The sequence below is a fragment of the Pongo pygmaeus genome, chromosome 4 (assembly GCF_028885625.2).
Source record: "Pongo pygmaeus isolate AG05252 chromosome 4, NHGRI_mPonPyg2-v2.0_pri, whole genome shotgun sequence".
NCBI lineage: Eukaryota > Metazoa > Chordata > Mammalia > Primates > Hominidae > Pongo > Pongo pygmaeus.
The window spans coordinates 147,372,874-147,390,070 of NC_072377.2; the positions used below are offsets into that span (position 1 = coordinate 147,372,874).

General features: G+C 44.9%; 1 protein-coding gene and 1 long non-coding RNA gene across 11 annotated transcripts in view; one reads left to right on the forward strand and one right to left on the reverse strand.

Moving 5' to 3' along the window:
* ARHGAP26 (Rho GTPase activating protein 26) overlaps positions 1 to 17,197 on the forward strand; it is a 454,090-nt gene that overhangs the window by 82,360 nt on the left and 354,533 nt on the right. The gene's annotated exons all lie outside the window — the stretch shown is intronic.
* Positions 7,336 to 16,673, reverse strand: LOC129036339 (uncharacterized). Its single transcript, XR_008502529.1, has 6 exons — positions 16,490 to 16,673; positions 15,539 to 15,771; positions 14,504 to 14,579; positions 8,036 to 8,294; positions 7,733 to 7,892; positions 7,336 to 7,474 (listed from the first exon to the last, which is right to left on the reverse strand). It is a non-coding gene; the product is annotated as an uncharacterized LOC129036339 (long non-coding RNA).

Here is a 17,197-nt window from a genome sequence, read left to right on the forward strand (position 1 = left end):
ACATCTCACATGCATTCTTGCATGTTGATGCATTTTGGCTGCTTGCTGCCTGTGGACTGCCAGCAGTTGGATTGGTTTTGCATGATTTGGTTGAGTGTCTTGGATGGAGACAATGGGAAGGTTCTTTGATCCAGAGGAGGTCTGTGTTTCCCTGGAACTCTGTCATCATGACAACATGATCTCACTCAGTAAGTTGGTGACTTACTTATGTTCTAAAAGACCAACAAAACAGAGTTTACCATGTAGAAGCCTTGTGTGTTGCTCTGCCTGCAGTCAGGGATTCGAGCTGCTGTCTCTGCATGTCCCGCTGAAGCACCATGATATTGAGCCTCTCCTTTGGCACAGAGATGTCAGAGTCTCTCTTTTGCAGAGAGCTGCTGCTTTGAAACCTTTGACCTCCCTCATTTCTCAAGCTTGCCTTTATCAAGCTCCAAAGGTGGAGGAAGTACTGATGGGGGGAGGCCAGAGAGTCTACTCAGCAGAGAGCAGTGTCAGCTGATTCTCAGTTTGGCCCAGAAAAACTACTTAGACTCTGAAGTGGGTTTCTGGGGCAGTTGGTGAGAACTTATCTTTATGGTAGCTTAGATTTTATTTTTTAATTTTATTATTATTTTTTTGAGACAGGGTCTTGTTCTGTCGCCCAGGCTGGAGTGCACTGGCGCCGTCTTGGCTCACTGCAACCTCCACCTCCTGGGCTCAAGTGATCCCCCTATCCCTACCTCTGCCTCCCAAGTAGCGGGGACTACAGGCATGTGCCACCACATCCAGCTAATTTTTGTATTTTTAATAGAAACGAGGTTTCACCATGTTGGCCGGGCTGGTCTCAAACTCCTGACCTCAAGTGATCCACCTGCCTTGGCCTCCCAAAGTGCTAGGATTATAGACATGAGCTACTATGCCCGGCCTAGCTTAGATTTTATATTGAGGGTTCTAGAGTCAGGCTTCTGGGTTTTCACCTTGGTTCTATCACTTACTGGCAATTTTCCCTTTTGTAAAAGGGATTTAAACAATAGCATCTACCTCATAGGGATTTGGGGAGAGTTGAATGCATAATATCTTTGAAAGCACTTGGGGGCTAGCACAGAGTAAGCTTTCAACAAATCGTTGTCTATTATGATGTTGAAAATCCTTCAGAGTAGCCTTGACTCCACGTTCTCAGATGCTGTAGGTCCTTCTCAGTGTGTAGGCAGCACTTACGTTTTCCACTTGAGTCCACACTGGCAGGAGGCTACAAGCTTCCAGAGAGTTGGGTTATGCGTGTTTCTATTTGTAGTGTAATGGGAAACACTAATGGACAGTACTAGCCCTTAGTACTTATATTAATAATTACTTATTGAAGGAACGAATGAAGCTGTGAGCAGGCCAAGAACAACAATGTGGCAGGGTGGTGTGTTTCCTGTAGCTAAGTCAGTTTTGTTAGTTTATGACTACAAGAACCTTCATCATCCTGGAGATCTTGAGAGATGATAAATGAGTAGCAAAATATTGGGGAAATTATTATGTTTTTAAATATAATAATTTTAAATATAAGTTTGTCACACAAAAAACTGCATGTGTTTAATGGCACACTTTGATAAACTCTGTTACCTGTATACATTCATGAAGCCACCACACCAATATTCGGAGAATTCTTAATGCCTGTCTCTGAAGTGTTTTATTTCTCTGTTGCTGATAAACCACTTCCACCTTTGCCTTGAATATGGCTCCCTGCCTCATAAGGAAGGTAATGGGAATCTGCTTTTTCCTCTCCACCATATTCCTTTCTAGCTTGCATGTGCAGTTTTACATTCTTGCCACTGAAATTTTCAGTGTTAATAGTGTGTATTTGTTGAGTGTCTGTCTCCAGTAGGTTGTAGGTTTGGGGAACGGAAGGACTGTGTCAGTTTTGTTCAGTGTCTTATTCTCTGTGCCTCCCACAGTCCCTGAAATAGGAGGTGCTCAATGAAGAGTTAAAGGATGAAAGGGTGAGCCTATTGCCAGAATAAATATATGACACAGTTCTAATATATGGCCCTGAGTTGGAAGCAAAGGAAACTTGAGTTGTTCTTGGAGATTAAAAGTTATTCTTACCTTCAGCAAAGGAAAATGAAAGGGAAGAAAGGTCTCCTAGGATCTGAATTACTTTAACTTCATTACTGATATGAGACCAAGTAGACCCTGGAAATGCAGGGAATCTAACATGGCTTAAGCCAGACCCAAAGATGAGGCATGTTGGGGTATTGTGAGACCGCTGTCATTCTGAGACCCGGCTGCTTTGTGGGAGGTTAAATGTTAATGTTGGGGCTCTGTATTTTTGTTTTATTGCAAACTGTTTCTCTACTCTCGGCTGCCATAGAAGGGGGCTTTAACTGGATGTGCTGTTCGAAGGACCCACCCAGTCCCTTTTTTTCTCCTTCAGCTTGTGGTATCCTTCCCCTGCCTCCCCATCATATATGACAGTAAGGTGTTTAGAGTCAGCTCTGGGTCCCTCAGAGAAAAGTCTCTCTTAAGGCACTAGATAAAAGAAGAATCACAAAAATAATAATTAAAAATGATACAACCTGGCAGTGGTGTGTGGTATGTGTTTTGGCAAGAGTGAAGTCACCGTTTTAGAACATAAATGCTCTCAGTGGTGGAGAAAGACTGGCAAAACAGCCTCTTAAAACCCCCATTACAGAAAGAAAGGGCAGGGGTGGGAAGAGAGAGAGCATATTTGTGTTTATGAAGCTGTTTTTCTACTAAATGTTTACAGAGGAGCTGGAATGCCGGATGCATTTAGAGTTATTGTTTCTTTCAGTTACTAGGAGGCTGCTGGTTGGTCTGAGATGAAATGAAGTGGAGGTTTTAGAGGTGCCACTTAAGGAGGCTCTGGTATCTTTTGCACTTTTGAGTTGTGCTTTATGCACATTTCATCCCAGGTGCTTTGCTCCCTAGATATCCATCCGTCCTTCCATCTGCCCATCATTATTGACTGCCTGTTACGTACTAGGCCTATATCCATACATCTCTCTGTCCATCCATCTGTGCATCCATCTATCCTGCTGGCTGCCTGTTATGTGCTAGACACTATTCCTTCCTTCTATCCATCCTCAGTGTCTTCATCCTCTGTCCATCCAGCATTATTGGTTGCCTGTTATGTGTCAGGCACTGTTCTCGGCCCTGGGTACCCTGAGTAGGAAATAATTTAGCTGGGAAGACAGGCTCATGAGCAAGATTGTTTTATTGTTTTCTGGTTTGGATGTGAGGCTACTAATGACTGACTTATATACCCTCACTTGTAATGCCATGAAGGCACAGGCTGTCTACTTTTTACTTACTGTTGTCTCTCTAGTGACTTATACCAGGAACGTAGGTCCACAATACATAGATTTTTGAATGGATAACAATAAATGAGTGGTCTTTATGGCATAGTCTACTCCTTTAAGAGGTGTATAATCGCGGCTGTGAGAAGTCACACAGCAGACAGGCCTCATTTCTGGACCAAGTAATGAAGAGTGAGGGACGTCTCTTTATGTCATTGTGTTGACTGTCTGTTTGCTCCTGTGGACAAAGCTGAAGTGAGTACTGGGCTGTGGGTGGCGTACAGGACTGACCTGGTCCCTGTCTTCTTGGAGCTGCCCACACTGAGCAAGTGTGAAAAGTGTTGGGAGAAACCCAGGAGCTGTGGGCACACAGTGGAGGCCAGCCTGGGCCATGTGTGTGAAGCCACACCTTGAAAGGGGTTCCTGGAGGGCCAGGTGGCGGTCGGTTGGTTGTGTTGGTCAGGGTGGGAGAGGCCTGTATGAGGGTGCCGATCTGAGGACATCTATCTTGGAAGATCGCTGTTTGGCCAGTGGGTGGGTGACTCTGAAGTGAGGCTGAACAGACCACCTACAGTGTTGAAAGAGCAAGGTTTCCTTTTTTCGTTGCGGCAGAACCCCTAGGATTTGGTAACAATATGACTTTAAGGCCCAGGCTCCCTAAGGAAGGAGGTATATTAGCCTCTTTAGGCTGACATCACAAATTACAGCCAGGCTTCTATATCTGTGGGTTCTGCATCCATGAGTTCAGTCAACTGCGGATGGAGAATATTTATTGCATCAGTACTGAACGTGTACAGACTTTTTTTCTTTTTTCTACTCTCTAAGCAATACAGTATAACAATGATTTACATAGCATTTACATTGTATTAGGTATTGTAAGTAATCTAGAGATGATTTAAAGTATACAGAAGGATGTGTGTAGGTTATATGCAAATACTATGCCATTTTATATCAGATACTTGAGCATCCATGGATTTTGGTATCTGTGGGGAGTCCTGGAACTAGTCCCCATGGATCCCAAGGGACAACTGTACCATGAACTGGGTGGCATAAAACAACAGAAATGTGTTTTCTCACAGTTCTGGAGGCCAGAAATCTGAAATCAGTGTCAACAGGGCCATATTCTTTTGGAAGGCTCTAGGCAAGAATCATTCCCGGCCTCTTCCTGGCTTTCCTTGGTGTTCCTTGGCATGTAGCTGTGTCACTTCAGTTTCTCCCTCCATCTTCACAGGGCCTTCTTCCCCGGGTGTGTGTGTGTGTCCTCACCTCTTCTTAAAAGGACACCAGTCATTGAATTTAGGACCCATCCTAATCCTATATGACCTCATTTTAACTAGTTACATCTACAAAGACCCCATTTCCAAATAAAGTCACATTCTGAGGTTCCGGGTAGACATCAATTTCGAGGGTACTGTCCACTACAGGAGGGGATATTGAAGTGGGTGGACCTGTACTAGGAGGCTTCCTCCAAGTCTTTTCATTCTTCAAGGTTCCTGGGTTGATGGGGCCAGTGAGGCTGCTCGGGGGAGGGTGGGCCAGCAGCTGCTAGGATTCCTGTCTCTGGTGAGGGCTCCTGGGTACAAGGTTCTTCTCAGGTGCCCAAGAGAAGCTGTGTGACTGAGAGAGGTGGCCCTGATCATGCATGCCCCTGGCTCAGGGTCACCTCGTCCCTCCTGCAGCAAGGGAAGCATGTCAGGGTTTCTTTCTGGCTGTCCTAGGAGCACCTTGAGATAGGAGGAAGTGTCTGTGAATAAATAGCTAAAATAATTAATGACCCTAGCAAACAATGGCTTAGGGTTTTTCCACGGTTCTTCTCTCCTCTGGGAACGGTTTCCCACTGCTTTCTTGGAGGTGTGTTGCCAGGGACTTTCCGGGTCTTTGGGACATCACTTTCCTTTTCTTTCTTGTTTCTCTGCTTTCTCAGGTTTAGTGCTATTAGCTTCTTCCATTTCTCTGGTATTTAAATATTACCTGCAGTGTCTTTCTATAACAGTGGTTTTTAAACTTATTGTGCATAGGAATCATCTGGAGAGTTTATTTTAAAAAGGCATACTTCCAGAAGTATTTTCCAGAATTTCTGATCCTGTAAGTCTGGGGCAGTCAGATTCAGGTGAAATTCAAAAGCCAAATCAAGAAACACGTCTCCAAAGAGAGAGGGAGAGGGAGAGGGAATGAGAGAGAGAGAGAGAGAATCTGTGTGTGTGTGTGTGTGTGTGTGTGAGAGAGAGAGAGAGAGAGGGAGTGTGTGTGTGTGTGTGTGTGTGTGTGTGTGTTGCAGGCATGCTTTCCCTCAAGTGATATAACTGATGTATTAGAAAGGATGGTTTTTGTATTGACCTGATGTTAATTGGCACGATTTGTCACTAGTTTATTTATTTAAAATTCTGGCCTAGATATGCTGTTTAGATACACACATGCAAATTCTTCTTTTATCATTTGCCCAGAGGCAAAGTGGTTTTAAAATAATATCAGTAGTACCTTGAAAACATTATAGGCATCTTGTTGGCTAAGGAAGAAAGTGAGTGGGGAATGGAAATGGGTGTTTTATGGCTTCAAGACTAAGCCTAAGAAATGGTGTTCTAATGAGAACACATGGACACAGGAAGGGGAACATCACACTTCGGGGACTGTTGTGGGGTGGGGGAAGAGGGGAGGGATAGCATTGGGAGATATACCTAATGCTAGATGACGAGTTAGTGGGTGCAGCGCACCAGCATGGCACATGTATACACATGTAACTTATCTGCACATTGCGCACATGTACCGTAAAACCTAAAGCATAATAATAATAATAATAAAATAAATAAATAAAATAAAAAAGGACCTCTTGTAAGGCAGGTATGGTGATAATAAATTTTGTTAGCATTTAGAAAAAAAAAAAAGAAATGGTGTTCTGATTGTTTTGTGTGTCGTGAAGGAGTGAGTAATGGGATGGCTGTTTTGTCTACGTTTCTGGGACTTAGCTTTCCCTTTTTAGAAAAAGGGGATTGCAGGGTTTATCATTCTTCTGACTGAACTCTTAAAAAAGGTTACACTCTTATTTGCTTGCTTATTTATTTATTTAGAAACTATTGGGGGCTTCTGGCATGCTAGAATTGTGATGACTATCCTTTTATGAACAAAACAGTCACGGCTACTGCCTGCCTGGGGTTTATAATGTCACTGGAGCTGTGCACCTTAAACAGTCACCAAACTCAGAGGAGATTACCAATTGAAGGGATAAGAAAGGGAATTCTGGGGAGCTATGAGAGTGTACCCCTGGGGTGAATAGGGAATGCGAGGAGGCTGCTTCCCTGAGGAAGTGACCCTTCAAGGAGAATCTAATGGGCTAAGGGGCAGTAACTAGGTGGGGAGACAGGGGAGTGTTTCAGGAAGAGGGCACAGGACAAGTGCTAGGCTTTGTAGCTGGATGGCCACCTTTGAGAATCTGCAAGTTGGCCAGTGGACTGGGTATGGAGTGAGGGCAAGGCCAGTGGGGTGTGCAGACGAGGCAGGTTTTGTAGGCCTTGGTTGGATTTATTTTGAGTGGGATGGGAAGAGTTATAATCAGGGAGGGTATGGAAGGGACCATCAACAAGATCAGGTCTGCCTTTTGAATAGGTTGTTCTGGGCAGCTGAGTGACAAACGGACTGGGAAGCATCAGGAGGGAAGCGGGGAGGCCAATTAGGAGTCCAGGCCAGAGATTATGGTGGCATGGACTCAAGTCTTTCTCAGGGTACCAGTTGGAGGAGAGGAGAGCTAATTGAGGTTGTAAAGCAATTCCAGGGTATTCCCGTGCCCAGGACCAGGTACTTAATCTGTGGGGCTCCTTTTCAAAAAGCAGACATAAGTACTGTTAAAAGCATTAAAATAGAAAGCTGTTTTCTTTCTTTCCTGGTTTCTTTCCTGACGTGTGGTGGTATTTTTAATCTGCCCATGTTCTTCTAAAAAGGAAGAATTAAAATTTTAAATTATTAGTATGAACTCTTCTGTTCATCTTTATATTGTACAATGCCAATTTTCAATAAGATCATCTGACTTATATGCAGAATCACTAGAATTATACAATCCATATTTCATAGCTCATGTGCATTTATTTCATTCTTCCAAGAACAGTGGAAATGTTGCACAAAATCAGTTTTCATTTTTCTTCGTGATGCATGCACATTTTCCCAGTGTGCTCCACCTTCGGCTTACGATGTGTGAGGAGGGCCTGAAAGGAAAGGAACTATGGGTTGTCCAGTCTGTCTCTGTCCTAGGTTACCACGGTCAGTGTCAGTGTTGGCTTATTCAGGGAAATAACATGAGGAAGAAGGCTATGATAGGGTTCCTGGGCTGTTCATGTTTCTTTGGATGCCATTGTCTCATTGTGGTCTTCTTGCATCTGGCAAGTTCTGGTTGAAATGGTAGGTGTAACCCCTCAGGGCTGTCAGTGTTGCCCGTTACTCAGTCGTAGATATAAGACACTTACCTTGCACTTACTTTGAGTCTCACTGAGCTCCCACACATGGTGGGTCCACCAGAATTCTGTGCACCGGGGCCACAAGGAGCCCCAGTGGGCCCGCATGACATCCAGGTTGTTGTACCTGTCTCCTCTACGCACACATGCTCCACTGTCCCACTGGATCTTACTTGCAAAACACAAGTTCAAAGATAAAATTATTAAAAATTTCAAGACAGCTACAGCAGAGCATTAAGCCAAGCAGGCCCTTCTGAGCATGGGACCCTGTGCATCTGTACTGGTTGAAGGCCCATGAAGCTGCCCTGCCTATACCTCAGGCACTTGCAATTTTCAGCTGCCCTGTGAGCCTGTTTTCTGGATTCACTTGAGTCTGTGTGTCAGGTTTAATATTTGCAAGCTCAGAGAAGATTAGCTGGGCAGAGCCTGTATTGGCAGCTCCAGCCTAGGACTGTAGTCCAAGAGTGCTTGGCTCTCCAGCTGCCTCTTCTATGGGAAGCCTGCTTTCCGGATTGGTTTCTGGGCAGTCAGCACCAGGGCCATTCATCAGCTCCAGGTGCCATGAGCTGGGTTTCTACAAAACAGAGATGTGTTCCCAGTCAGTTGTGTAGGCTTCAGAATAAGGAGACATGATTGAGAACATGTTTTGAAGAAGACTCAGGCTTCGGAATTTGTGATTTTTAAATTGAATTAGGGTGTTTCCTCCTCCCACCCCTGCTGTCACCTAGCTTTCTTCTACCACGAGCATTAATTGCCTGCTTTGGGAACATTTGTAAACCCGCTGTCATGATTTAGAAGATCCGGCTTGCTCTGTGGAGCTCCACCTTTGTCATCTGGAGGGGTTCCATTACTGGTACTTAGTACTAGATGTTCTGAAGGGTTAGGTGATATCAGCTCTCAAACTTCAGCATGCGTAAGAACTGGCTCCCAGGCTCCTAGGCCTCAGCCCTAGAGATTTTGATTGAGGGTGGGCTCCCTGGAAGGGCTCTTGCAACACCTATTGCAAGCGGTGTTCGGACATGTTTTGAGAAACACTCATCTTTGGCCTACCTCATTCTGTGGTGGTCTGCAGTGGCAAGGGGTACTCCTTGCTGGAGCATGAGTTCCTGCCTGGACTGGCATCCAGGCTGGAGAGGAGACGGTGCAGAGTGGGGAGGCGGGGAGCCTGGGGATTTCGTGGGCACCTATCAGGAGGGTGTTTGCCCACTCAGACTTCCGTTCTTGGTCCCTGGAGCACAGCCTCCCCTGAGGTATAGCAGAAAAGTGACTAATTAAAGAGGGGATAAAAGAAAGTGGAACCAATTTCTGGGAATGTTATTAGGTGTGGCTTTGTTCAGAATGGCTAGGTCTTTTTTTTTTTTTTTTTCTTCCAGAAACATGAATTTAATTCAGGGGGAGATGAGTGGATTTTTGTTTTTTAATTGAATTTATTCTGATGCTTAGGAGTTGCCACCTTGCTTCCTGTGGTATTAGTGGCAAGGAGTGTCTGAGCTGTGTCCAGGGATCAGGTGGATTCAGTTTTGACCCTAATTATGCTGCATGGACTGACGGTGAGGAGGAGGGCGAGAGGAAGTCAAAGTGGTAGGGGCTGGGTGGCTTCATTGTCCTTTCATTTTTATGCAGAAACAAATCAGCCTGGCATGTTATTTATTAAATATATATGTAAATGATTCTAATACCTATGGTTTATTGAGTGTTTGCTGCCGGCCAGGCCCTGTGCTAAGCACTTCAATGCATCATCTCTCTTCTCACAGGAACCTCAGGAGGCAGGTTTCCCTTTAGTGCCTTTTCACACAGGTGGAAATTGAGTACTTTGTAAGTGGGTGAAATGGGATTTTGAACCCTGGGAGTCTGTTAACCACAAATCTAAGCTTATTTGGCTGGATGAAGGCCTCGATTTACTCACCATGCCTTGTTTTTCCCTTGATTGCCCTCAAATTCACGTTAGCTGTTGGTAGGAACAGTGCAGGGGTTTCTGATCCTTGTTTATGGCTCCAGGTTCTGCTGTCTGTGACTTTCTGAATTCACAGCTGTTGAATGCCAGTGAAACTCTGATTCTTTGGGCTTGGTTATGGGTTGGCTTGTTTGTTGTTCCTTTTTTTCTTTTTCTTCTTTGCTAGAGAAAGCGAGAAAACTCAGGGGTTGCAGGGAGGTGACAGACCTTGGCTTCTCTTTTCCTGCTTTTCAAGTGAGGTTCTTGCTTGCCCAGATTTGTTCAGGGCAAATGTGACTGCATGGACCCTGGAAGAGGCAGGCCTAAGGATGTGGAAAGACAGTAAGTTGTAGAACTTACAGACGTTGAGTTTTCCATTCACAGTTCTAACTCCAGTCAGAAAACCTTGGAACAGAAAGATTTGCATCCTGTGATGACCTGTGGAGAAATTAATTTGGCTGGAAATGTAGTGTCAGCCCTAATTTGTTATTTTGCAGTTGTCCTCTTTTTCATTTAAAAGTTTTTCAATTATTTTGGTAAATATTTCTGCAGACTCTTCTGAGGTAGCAGTATTTTCCTTTTGTAATATGCATGAAGAAAGGCATAGAACAAGGATAAAATGGCAGTCTTTTGATAACTCCCTGGTAGAAGTGGTGGTACTCAGATTTGTAACTGTTTAACCAAGTTCTGGGTTCTGTCTGGGTGCGTGGGCCCTGACTGTGTGAACCTGGACAGGCAGAGCAGTCCTGCCCAATTTCCTCATCTGCTTGACTTCTCTGGCTCTTTGTCCTGAATTCCATTTATTGGCAAGGCCTTTCTTTTACTTATAAACCTCTTCCAAGAAGGTCTGGCTTTCACTGTAAGTTTACGACGATAAATTTTCAGATGGTACACGTCACCCTCTTAATCTAATTGAGCCAGCACATCATTGTGAAGACATCATTTCATTTGGGGGGTATTAGTTGCTATGGTTATTTGCTGAGACTAACAGTCTGTGTTCTCTCAATTGGATTTTTGGAAACTGCTCTTTGAGAATGACATAGAGGTGTGCCTTGCTGTAGGAATATCCAGTATATAACCTCACTATTAAAAATAAAAGGCACAGAAAAGATACTTTGGGAGGGATCTTAGAGCTAGAGAAAGGGATTGGCTCCTCGGTTTTCAAGTGAGGTTTTTTTTCTTTTTGAGAAGGAGTCTCACTCTGTCACACAGGCTGGAGTGCTATGGCACGATCTCAGCTTACTGCAAGCCCCGCCTCCTGGGTTCAAGTGATTCTCCTGCCTCAGCCTCCGGAGTAGCTGTGATTACAGGCGCCCACCACCACGCCCAGCTAATTTTTGTGTTTTTAGTAGAGACGGGGTTTCACTGTCTTGGCCAGTCTGGTCTTGAACTCCTGACCTCGTGATCCGCCCGCCTCGGCCTTCCAGAGTGCTGGGATTACAGGCGTGAGCCACGGTGCCCAGCCTCAAATGAGTTCTTTAAGGCCGAGTGTGTCACATAACTTTCCCTAGGTTCACGTGTATAGTTGGCTGCACAAGGAGACAGGCCATTTCTGGTTCTTTTTCTAGGTTCTTTTCTATTAGGTCTGCAACAGCTTAAGTTCTCTCAAGGAATTTATTCATTCATTCCTCCAATATATATTGAGGTCCTGTATGTTCCAGGCACGTGCTAGGAGACTAAAGAAGCTGTGATCTTTGCTCTCAGGGTCTTGAGTGAGAGTCCAAACCCTTGCCTTAGAGGGTGTGGTGCCTGGATCAGCACCATTGGCTTCACCTGGGAATTAGAAATGTAGACTCTTGGGCTCCCAGGCCTGCCGAATCACATGGGAATTTTGACAAGATCCCAGGTGATTGGGTGCACCTTAAAGCTCGAGTAGCTGTCTCTGCGGCAGAGGAAAAGGCATTCCAGAAACAAAATCTAAGTCTTGAGGCTCAAGCCAGGATCAACCCTCCCAGCCCCACTGCCTCCCATCTGCGCACCTGCTTGGTGTTGAGCAGAACAGAACTGCTGAGGTGTTGAGAGAGAGGAATCCCCGCTCCACTTGCCCCTCCCCACCATTTTTAGACCTCTATCTCCCTCTGTCTCCACCCACCAGCCCCTACCGGTTTTTCCAGCCCTAGTCTGACCCAGTGAGTGGGTCTGACTTGTGTGGTCTCCTCTTAATTCACCACCCCCTCCCCTTTCTAGAAATGTGTCTACCTTAGGGGCCAAGCTCAAGTTCCACCTTCTGAGGAAGCCCAGTACTTCAGGCCTGTGAACGCTGTCAGTCTCTTGTATCTTAAATGTCGTCTTAACACACTCATTCTTTTATCTGTTTCATCTGGGGCTGGCCTGCCTCCCCAGGCAGTGGACAGTAAGGATTTGATGATAGCACTGTTTCTCTAGTGCATTTAAAAGGCACGACTTGAGCTTAATAAACTTCTCAAAAAGAAACCCATACTGCTTTGAGTTCATTTAGTTAAAAAATGGTGTTATTTAGTCCATCGGGGTTTTGCCTTGCCTTTCATCTGCCAGGGGTGAAAGGAAATTGTAAATTTGTAGAAGCATTAGGGGTTTTCTGAGCACTGAAGAAAACCCTTAGGAACTCAGGTGTGTTTTTAGTAGTTCACAAGAATGGGGTTGATCTGGTGACTCAATGAGGCAAAAATTGCTCAATTGTTATGCTAATTAAGATTCTCCTTTGGTTGATTCTCCTTTCTCCAACCTGCTGGTAAACTTCCACTCCACCTCTGCTGTGGGAAGGAAAGCAAGGCAGGGCTGAGGGCATCCCTGTCCTCTCTCTTCCAGAACACGTTTCTTTCCTATTTTGAATTCCCACAACAGCCCTGTGAGGTACATACTATCCTCACAGTTACATACATGCTTGGAAAGGTTGGGTAATTTGCCAAAGGCCACACAGCTGGGAAGTGAGAGACCGGGCATTTAAGCTGATGTTTGCGCAGCCAATGCGCGTCATACGCCTCTGAATTACCTTCCCCTTGCCCCGTGTGTGTGTGATATTTGTACTGGAGCTGCCTGGAATTACCCTCTCTTTTTTGTTCCCTCACTTGATTAGTCCCTCTCAAAACGGGTTTCTTTGTTTTCATTAAGCAAATGTCCACAGTCTTCCTTGAGGGAGTTTTTCCTGTGGTGACCTTCTGCTGTCTTATCATGTCTTGGGGCAGCATGTGAATGCAGTTGTTCTAAATACAGTACCTCAGTTCTCTGTGCCAGGGCGGAGCTGGGGCTGGGCCCTTTAGGGTTTGAGTTTTCATTGGAGATCCAATGCTGACTAACTCACTTGACACAGCGGTCATTGATCCAGTAAATGTTTATTAAGCACCTACTATGTGACTTGCACTGTCATTAAGCCAGTCCTTAATTTCTTCATCTAGAAGCGGTCAAGTGCTTTCACTTAACTCTCAATGTTCTTATGAGGAAAAGCCAATACAGCACTTTGGAAATACATATGTATTTGTATACATTATTTGCATATAGTTATGTATAAGTCATAGTGGGCCTGAACTTGGAGTTTTCAACACGGAAAAATTTTTTTTTTCTTATAACTCTTTCCTTATCTCCTGGCTGACCGATGGTCTGTGCACAAATGTCCAAGTTGAGAGGTGTTCCCTGTCATTTAGTTACCTACAGGGAGAATGCCCTTTGGCTGTGGTTGCACATTCTCATAGTGAAGCATGTTGGAGGAGTTACAGTAGGTGTCTTCAACAAAGTTCTGGGCCAGCTCCTTCGTAAAAGGCTTAATTGTTGTTTAAGTTGATCTTGTTGCTCCTCTGTATAACAATCCAGTTCCCATTTCTTTAAGGGAGTAAGTTCAAATTCCTTAGCTTGGCATTCAGGTCCTTCCATGGTTTGATTCTAACCGGTCTTCCCACTCTGACCTCCTGTCCATCTAGTTAAACTTGCTGCTTTTTCTGGGTAGGTTCTGCATTTTGCATCTCCTTGCTCCATGTTTCCACTTCTACAGCATCTTCCCACAACTGCTTCCCTGCCTTGTACCGCTTCCTTTTTCTACATATCCAAATAGGACTGAACTTTAAGGTTCAGCTCAAATGCTACTCCCTGTTCTTTTTCTTTTTCTTTTTTTTTTTTGGAAGCCCCCTCCAATGGTCCTAGCCGGAATAATATCCCACTTGCATTTCTGTAGCCATTTTTGTCTACTCTCTGATTGCCCTAGCACAGTCTACCTTAATTTTGTAGTTTTGTACACACAGATTAGGCCCTTCTAAAAATTGTATTCCCCTTAAGGCACGGAATGTATATATACCATCTTTTCATTTCTTTGAATACATTGATACCAGATTCTCAAATATTTGAGTAAATGAGGCAATATAGTGTAGTAGTTAAGAGTTTTGGAGTCAGAGAGACCAAGTTTCTTACATTACCACTCATTCCTTGCATGATCTTGGGCACATTATTTAACCTCTCTGAGCCTCAGTTCCCATCTGCAAAATGGAGGTAATAATATCTACTCAACAGAATGGTTGTGAGGATGGAGGGATTTAAAGTACTTGGTAGGTACAGTATTCAGTAAGTTAATGTATATAATATATTCATAGTTATTTGGATGTAGATTAAGGTGAGTTTGGGTAGCCCAAATTATTTTTAAGGGGTATTTCATCTAAATAGAATTAGAAACCTCATTTTGGAAAGAGGAACACTTCTTTATTCTACTTGATTTCATTTTAAAAATCAACTCCGAAAATTTCATTAGCCTTAGTGCTCTGGTTGGAAAAACAAATTTTCCAGAATCAGTGCTGGTGATGGCCTCATTTAGGAAATGCTGTTTTAAGGGAAATGGCCTCAGGAAAAGCACGCAGATGTATGATCAGAATGCATGTTATGTAACGTACTGTGGCTGATGTGGTCGGTGGGCGCATCATCCGCCTGGGTGAGATAAGAGGTTTTCTGAATCTGCTCCAGCCAGATCTGAAAGAATGTGAGAGACACTGTGGTGGTGACTTCATCCCTATACCCCTCCCACTCCATGTCTCAGGCTTGACTCGCTGTATGAGAGCACAGGCCCTCTGAATGTGTTAGAGCACTTCTTCCCACGTGGAAGCCAGGGCCCCTCTCTCAGTTGCTGAGTGTCCACTGGACATTTCTAGGTGGTTATTTGTACCTCAGTGGGACAGGATCCGTTCTCAGCACTGCCTTTAAGGCTGGCCCTGTCATTTCTCCGTGAGTCTTAGCTGTTGTTTAAATTAGCTCCTTGGTCAAGGTGTTCTCTGATGTAGTTGATTGCCACCTAGTGGCCACAGGTAAGACCGCGTGTCACGGAAACGAGAAAAATGCTATGGAGAATTTTGTTTCATTCTAAGATTTGCACAGGGTGTGTGTGTGTGTGTGTGTGTGTGTGTGTGTGTTTTGTTTGTTTTTGCTAGTACAATGCCAGGAGTCTGGGCTGCAGAATGGTATTTACAAGGGACTGTAACTTGCTTTTCTTATAGTGAAGCACATCGAACTACGTTTAAAATGCTACATACAGACTTGGGGAAATGGGGAGTCGTGGGAAATGCCTCTCTCCAAGCACAGTTTCTGATTGGATGTGTTTTCAGTTTTCCCAGATATGGGGAGAAAGGAAAGAGGGATCTCTGGGGCCTCTTCCTTAAACTGTTTTAACTGCAACCTGGGGCTTGTGCTGGGGCTAAGAGAGGACAGTTGGTTGTGGCCAGCAGTTGGGTTGTATGTAGCTCATTTCTCCAGCTTCCTTGGTATAGGTGAGGTTTTATTTTATCCTCCTGCTGGTGGAAGCTCTCCCTCCAGCTCTGTGGGACTCAATGGACAACATGAAGGGAGGTGGTCACATGCTAATAGGAAGCACATTCCCACATATATATCAGGCTCTAGCCAGACTTACGTAAGTTGGAGAGTTTGTCCTAACTTACCTGCTTTTTTTTTCACATGTCAAACATTGAGTTGGGAGGTTCATCTTTGATGAAGGCTAATGGACTTATGGAGTGCCCAACTTCCTCTCTCTTTGTTCTTTCTGCAATACCTGCTCTCAGTCAAGCAGTAGAGTGTTGGGCTTTGGGGATAGAGTGGTGAGCATGAAGGGATATGATCCTCGTCCTTATAGAACATACTAGTTGGGGAGGCATTACTTGAAGAGAAGAATTACCTGAACAAATATAAAATTGCTCTGAAGAAAAGATGTATAGTACTCAGAGAGTGAGAAATAGGGTTGGGTTCGGCCTGATTAGAGAAGTCAGGGAAGGCTTCCTGGAGGAAAGAACTTTTGGGCCAAGGGCTGCAGGCAGAGGTGGCATGTGGTGGCAGGTAGGAGTTGGGCATGCCCCAGGAACTGGCAGAGGCTGGAGCAGCTGGAGCCCAGAGAGGGGTGTGGGGAGGCCAGACCCTGCAGGGCCTCTCAGGCCTTGGGAGGGACTTTTGTCTTCACCTCCAGAGCTCTGGGAAGCCATCACAGGGCTCACTGCTGGTATTGACACAATTGGGTGGAGAACTGACTTGACGGACAAAAGTGGATGTGGGGAGGCCGGAGAGGAGCAGTTGCAGTTATCTAGGCAAATGGAGGTGTTTTGTTTAGGGGTTGCTGATAGTGATGGGAAGGAGTGGGCAGAATTGAGATGTGCTTAGGAGACAACATGGACAGACTTGGGAATGGACATGGCACATGAAGGAGCCTGCTGTGTGAGAGGATGACATATACTGGTGACTTGTGTGGCAGGGTGAATGGTGGTGCCCTTCATCACACTGGGGATGCAGGAAGAGGCCCTCGGCTGGCTCTCTGGGGAGAGGGTGGCAGAGGGTGTTTCAGTAGAGAGAGTTTTGTTTTGAGTGTGTTGAGTTTGACCTAGGAATGGGGGTGTGGGCTAAACCTGAAGTTTCCCTGGGGCTCGTGTCCATCCATGTCTCAGCTCTCTGTCATGGGTCCTCTCTGGGGACTCTCAGGTGTTCCACCTGTAAGCCAGCTTGTGTTTCCTTGCCCGTTCACATCAGTACAACAGGTTTTGAGGGACATTGTGTCCAGCCCTGTCCGAGGCACTCTTTGTGCATTGTGACATGAAGCCATTCATGAATAGTTCCAGAATTATTCCAAATACAAGGTGATTTGTATTCCAAATACAAGGCACAGAGAGTAATTGGCGTCCAGGAAAGGGAGAGATTAACAAGGCCCGGGGACTTTGGTATTCTTGAGCTTTTTTAGGCAGCCATGAGGCCAATCCTGTTGCAAGTTCTAACCTCAGTGATGGCCTTTCTGAACTGTAATCACTTTCTTTTTTTTTCTTTTCTTTTTTTTTTTTTTTGAGACGGCATCTCACATTGTCGCCTAGGCTGGAATGCAGTGGTGCAACCTCAGCTCACTGCAACCTCAGCCTCCTGGGTTCACACGATTCTCCTGCCTCAGCCTCCCTGAGTAGCTGGGATTACAGGTGCACACTACCACACCTGGCTATTTTATTTTATTTTTTTGTATTTTTAGTAGAGATGGGGTTTCACTATGTTGGCCAGACTGGTCTCGAACTCCTGACCTCGTGATTCACCCGCCTTGGCCTCCCAGAACTGTAATCACTTTCTAAGTCCAA